The sequence below is a fragment of the Aegilops tauschii genome, chromosome 3 (genome assembly GCF_002575655.3).
Source record: "Aegilops tauschii subsp. strangulata cultivar AL8/78 chromosome 3, Aet v6.0, whole genome shotgun sequence".
NCBI lineage: Eukaryota > Viridiplantae > Streptophyta > Magnoliopsida > Poales > Poaceae > Aegilops > Aegilops tauschii.
In genome coordinates, this window is record NC_053037.3 from 85,189,547 (window position 1) to 85,196,114 (window position 6,568).

Here is a 6,568-nt window from a genome sequence, read left to right on the forward strand (position 1 = left end):
GTCCATGCCAGCGACCCGCGACCAGAGGTGGTTGATTCAGCCCAATGGGGAGAAGTAAGTGCATTTACTCTTTTTTAACCTTTTGCCTTCATGTTTCTTCAAATTAATATCTAATGTGTTGTCCTTGTCATACTACAGGGGTTGGATACACGCAGATGGTGTCCGTAGGCCCAACCAGCTCCTTGGTGTGCTTTGCCAGCACCACTTCCCGGGGTGGGTCATGTTGCCCGGTGAGGGTGAGGTTCCACAACTAGCACTGACCTGGGAGCTGTACGAGGCTGCCCTGGCCCCGCCAGGGGAGATGGTCGACGGTGTCATGTGCGAGACGGTGGCCGACATTGTGAGACAGCGGTTTTGGGTAATTTCTCCTTTACAGAATTAAAAATCAACAGTACCTAGTGATTGTACTAACCAGTGTTGTCTTTTTTGATTGCAGACCTTCTACAGGTGTCTTGAGGAACACGAGGCGGACGCGGCTATGGTTCTCGAAGCCGAGTGCAAGCGCCTACTTCAGAACTTACAACACGAGGCTCAGGTGCAGGCTATTCGAGACTACTACACCTCGACTAACATCAGGAGGGAGAAGAAGTGCCGCGACAAGTATCTGGGTAAGGAGAAGTACATGAAGGTAATTACCTATTCTTAAGGCCTTGTACTTAGTTTCCTTGATTTGATTCGTAGGCGTAGCACTGAAATTTCTCTTTGTCTAACTTAGGTGCCCCCGAGATGGTGTGCGGATAGGATGGACTGTTGGGAGAGGTTGGTGGATGAGTGGTGCTCTCCCCAATGGCTAGCCGTCCACAACAAGGCCAGGGATAAGCATGCCCAAGTGAAAGGTGTGCCACACCATCAAGGGAGCTCCAACCTGTTTGAGTACGGGGATCACTGGGTATGTGGTTCGAGCCCTTAACGATTCATGCAATTTCATTCTTCATGCTAGCTTCAGCCCTTTAATTACTAATTTACACTGTTCCTCTCTTTTAGGCGCGACACAATAAGAAGGAGGTGCCACAGATGTACAACCCCTATGCCATGGCCCATAGTGCCCCGTTCAAGAAGGCCAAGGCATTCTCGGAGGATGACCTCGATCATCCAGAGAGCTTCACCAACATCTCCTCCCACAACAAGCTCGTGAGCTACAGAGACTTTGGGAAGGCGATGAAAGGGAGGACTTCAACCCAAGCCAGAGTCCTTTTGATCCTAAGCTCGTGATGCTATCTGGTGATGGGAGGAAACATGGCTCGGTAGCCATTGGGGATGGACTGATACGTTGTCCTAGAAGTCTCTCGGAGATCAAGAAGCGCCAAATGATGTCTCTTCCTGAGATGAGGCCTCGACCACGGCCAATAGAGCTCGCCGTCGAGGCTAGGGCCCAGGAGCTTCTGGCGGAGGCAAACAAGCAGGCGGCGCAGAGGGAGAGGAAGTTGGAGGAGAGGACGGCTAATCTGTTGGAGGCAGAGAGGAACTGGAACGACGCGGGTTACCGGGCCCTATACGAGCTCCTCGTGGTAAGTTTCTCCAGCATACTAGCTAAATCAAGCACGTAATGTTCATTTCATTAGTAACTAATATGGCTGACTCGTGAAAACAAAATGTGCAGTCCGTGTGTGAGAAAACCGTCCAGACCCCTCCGCCGATGCCCAGATTGGTATAGCGGACCCGGTGAGTTTGACTTGAATGGTCATTAGTTACTAGTATTCACATTTCAGTTGCATCATGCTAACTAAACATTGCAAATGAGCTTTGGTGCAGCATGCCTCCCGACAAGCATCGACCAATCCTTTTCCGTCTCGCGGTGGCGCAACCCCGACCGGTCCTTCTCCGCCTGGCACTGGCGCAAACCCGACCGGTCCTTCACCTCCGTGATGATGAAAGTTTTCCCAAGTGTTTTGCTTAACAAATGCATACTTAGCTTAGGAAATGACCTACTTAGCTCCAAAATGACCTATACTTAGCTTATTTTCCTCCAAAATGATAGAATAACCTTACTTAGCTCCAAAATGACATATTCTACCTAGGATAGCTATAAAATGACCTGTACTTAGCATTTTTTCCTCCAAAATGACTTGATATGCTTTGTTAGCTAGAAAATGGCATAACTACCTAGGATAGCTCAATAATGATCTATAGCTAGCTTAGCTAGTTCATTTATGACATAATTAGCTCACTTAGGTAAAAAAACGGCATAACTACCTAGGATAGCTCAATATGATCTATAATTAGCTTAGCTACTTCATTTATGACATAATTAGCTCACTTAGGTAAAAATGGCATAATAACCTTGGTTTAGCTCCAAAATGACCTATACTTAGCTTATTTTCCTCGAAAATGACATAATAACCTTACTTAGCTCCGAACTGACATACTTTACCTAGGATATCTATAAAATGACCTATACTTAGCCCTTTTTCCTCCTAAATGACTTAATATGCTTAGTTAGCTGAAAAATGTCATTACTACATAGGATAGCTAAATAATGATCTATACTTAGCTTACCTAGTTCATTTATGACATAATTAGCTTACTTAGCTAAAAAATGGCATAATAACCATGGTTTAGCTCCAAACTATCATATAGTTAGTTTATTTTCCTCCAAAATGACAAAATAACCTTACCTAGCTCCAAAATGACCGATTTTAACTAGGATAGCTCTAAAATGACCTACACTTACCATTTTGTTGTCCAAAATGAATAAATATGCTTAGTTAGCTCAAAAATGGCATAACTACCTAGGTTAGCTCCAAAATGACCTATCTACCTAGCTTAGCTCTAAAATGACCTACACACTTAGCATTTTTACCTACCTTAGCTAAAAAATGGCATTTTCACCTACCTTATTTAGAAGAAGAAGAAGAAGATAAAGAAGAGGAGAGGAGAAAAAGAAAGAGAAGATAAATTCTTCTTCTTCTTATTTTTCTTCTTTTTCTTCTAGCTAGTCTTCTTCTTCTTCTAAGTTTCATCATTCCTATTTTGCAGATTTGCTTGAGATGAGGAAGCTTGCATTGATGGAGTGTACTCTTCTACTTGCATGTGCTTCCTTTTTGTTGATGGAAACTTGTTGGATATGTATGTATGGAAATGTTGTTGGAAACCATTGTATTTTGTTGGAAACTTGTATATGTACATGTTGTTGGAAACTTGTATATGTTGTTGGAAACTTATTGTTGGTATGCTTGTTGAAATTATTTTGAAATGTGTGTATATATATGTGTGTGTGTGTGTGTGTGAAATTCTGTCAAATTGAATGAATTTAAGAAAAACAGAAAAAGGGGCTCTATAGCCACTTTGCCGTCTGCTGGGAGACGGCAAAGCTGCCACGTGGCAGCTACCTATGCAACCTGGGGTATAGTGGGCTGGCCTATTTGGCAGATTTGCCGTCAGCCAGCAGACGACAAAGGCCTTTGCATGTTTGCCGTCAGCTCGCGGACGACAAAGATGCAAAGACCTTTGTCGTCTGCGGGCTGATGGCAAGGCACATCGTTAACCACTTAACGGACCTGAACTGGCATGTGTGTCGTCCAGGCTCTTTGTCATCCGCCAGCGGACGACAAAGGCCTTTGCATCTTTGTCGTCCGCCAGCAGACGGCAAAGAGGCCTTTAGCGTAGCCTATTCAGTTGGACCTGTTGCCGTGTGCTGGCTGACGGCAAGGGCCTTTGCCATCCGCCTGGCATGCCTTTGCCGTCCGGATTCCTGTAGTGGAGGAGGGAGACTACGGATCTGGCACCGCAGCAGTCGCGTCCATGGAAAATAAACACCTGCTCTCCTCTCTTGTCACGACATTGCATCACCACTGTCGAGCCTCGTAGCATCCGGCTCGATCCTCATCTGGTCAGCAGTCGATTGAGATGCCAGATCCGTGCTCTTTGGCCACCGGAGACTACAATCAAACCAAAGCATGGTTGGCAGGGAGGCCGAATCCGAGCTACACGACCAATATCTTGCCAGCTTTGTTGTTGCTAGCAAGCCGCCGTCACGAATTAGAGAGAGAGATGGGTGGGATGGGAGAGAGCTGATTTGGGGGCAGAAATCATGGGAACAGAGGGAAAAGAGCTAGTGTCACGTGAGCTTAGCTGGGACCCATCAAACCGGTATTTTCCTCCGTATCTTGATTCGTATGTCTGACGAAATTGAAAAGTGGCATAGATCCCAACAGTTCTGTGTTGTCCAGATAACGAGCTCAGCTGGACCCGGGAGCTAAATCGCCATTCCCTGAGTAAATATGATTTACTTGATAAAACATAAGGACTAAAATATTTGAAATAGTTCAAATATATTCACGATGAAGATATGATATCATTATGACGAAAGATAAAATGATTCTTCTTTCAAGAAGAAATATATCTAAGTCATACGTTTAGCAAGAAATTGAAAATTAAGGAATTATTATTTACCGATATGCTTTTCTTAAGTTTTGGGGATTTATAAATGATACACCATTATATTCACTAAACAGACGCATCATCTAAAGAGTTTGATAAAACTATGAAGAGTTATAGAATATTTCAGACCATTGCTTGATAGTAGGTTTTGTATTTCTCACACAAAATTCTAAAGACAAAAATGTTTGTCAATAGAATGAATATTACAGAGAAAAGGTTTACTTGTTAAAAAGATAAGTGGGAGAATGATACAACTTATTGAGATTATTGAATCTCCAGCTTAAGTTAAAACAAGACTAAAGCAGAAATGTTCTGGAGTATTTTTGTCTGCAAAACTAAGCGAAAGAATCTACTACACAAGATGTAGAAGCTTAAGTTAAGACTATAACAAAATGCGAAGGTCAGGAAAGATTATCAAATCTACTAAATATTTCATCTTAGAAGAAGATGAAACCCGTGCACTACAAGGAAGCAATGATGGCGCCCAACTAAGATAGGTATTTCTCAAACCATTTAAAATCCAAAGTGAAGTCCATATGCAAGGAACAAGTTTTGAACTTGGAGAAACCTTCAGAAGGTGTATAAATGGATCTTCGATTATTCATGGATAATGATCCTGAAAGAAAAAGTTTGACAAAAGAATTTTGTAGGAATGGAAGAATTGATTAGATCAAATCTTTGTGTTTAGTAGCAATACTAAAAGTATAAATGGGTTTTGAATGGTGAGTGTTATAGATATAACAATTAAAACTATTTTTGAAAAGAGTTCAAAAAGGGATGTATATAAGATACAACCAAAAAGTTTTTGCCAAGAATACCGGAATGATATAATTATTTCAAACCATAAGTATGATTTGAAATAAAATGCTCCCTCCGTACAGAAATACATGTCGGAGAAATGGATGTATCTAGATGTATTTTAGTTTTGGATACATCCATTTTTATCCATTTCTCCAACAAGTATTTTCGGAAGGAGGGAGTATCATACAGCTGTAATTTGATAAAGTAATTGGAGAATTTGAAATTTATCAAAAGACTTGTGGATACAAGAAGTTTAGTGGGAGTTCTATGGCATCTATGATCTTACATATGTATGACATATCACTTGATAAAAAATAATATAAAGTATATTAACACAAAAAAATCATGTTTCTAAACTCTTAGAATTATTGGATGATAAATCTATATAGATAGATTGTAACATATGATTATACTAAGACTTGTACTGTGACAAAAGTTTTAAAGAAGTTTAAAAGGAGAAAATGTTTTCTCAAAATGTCACATAGCATAACACTATGCAGAAATAAATAGTTGATGAGCATGTATGGATGAATAAAGTTCAATTTACTACAGAAATTGAATTCATCATGTGTGTTATCAAATGTACAAAGGCATATGTTTCGTATAGGCTAACTGCTAGTAGTAAGTACCATAGTGATCTCTAAAAGATTCACTAGGGTGATTGCTTAAAGATTTAAGTACCTCGATTGGATGAAGGCTTTGCTTCTTGTCATTAGAGGAGATGAAGAGATTGTTGTAAAGGTTACACAAAATATTTTTTGTAAAAGTTACACAAGACAACTTCATGACTGATAAACTATTGGGCTATATATTTTGAAATAGTTTTCGGAAATGAACAAACTTGATAAGTTTTTAAATAGAATGTAATCTGGTTTAATAAAAGTTTATTGGTTAATTATGATGTAGTTCGAAATGGATATTGACTATATGGAGATATAACAATTGGACTATATGGAGATATATTGTTACTATAGAATGGACTATATATGGAGATATATTGTCACCGTTAATGTAACAAATGAATTACACAATAAAACCAGATGTTACCGACACAAATAACATCTAAATTTGAAGAGTATTAGATCCAGTGATGAAGGCTCTCCCACTAGCAAAACATGAGCAACACCGGACAACCATATGTTAAGAAAAGCATGCAACTAGATTATTGACTCTAGTGCAAGTGAGGAACTATTGGAAATATACCCTAGAGGCAATAATATTTGTATTATTATATTTCCATATTCATAATTAAAGAGTTTATATTCTATGTTATAACTACTATGATCCTGGATTATGCGATTCAATGGAAAACTCATATGCACGTGTGGAATGAAAAACGGTTAGATAAAAGGTTCCTAGTCTTGCCTGTGGGACTAGCTCAAGTGTT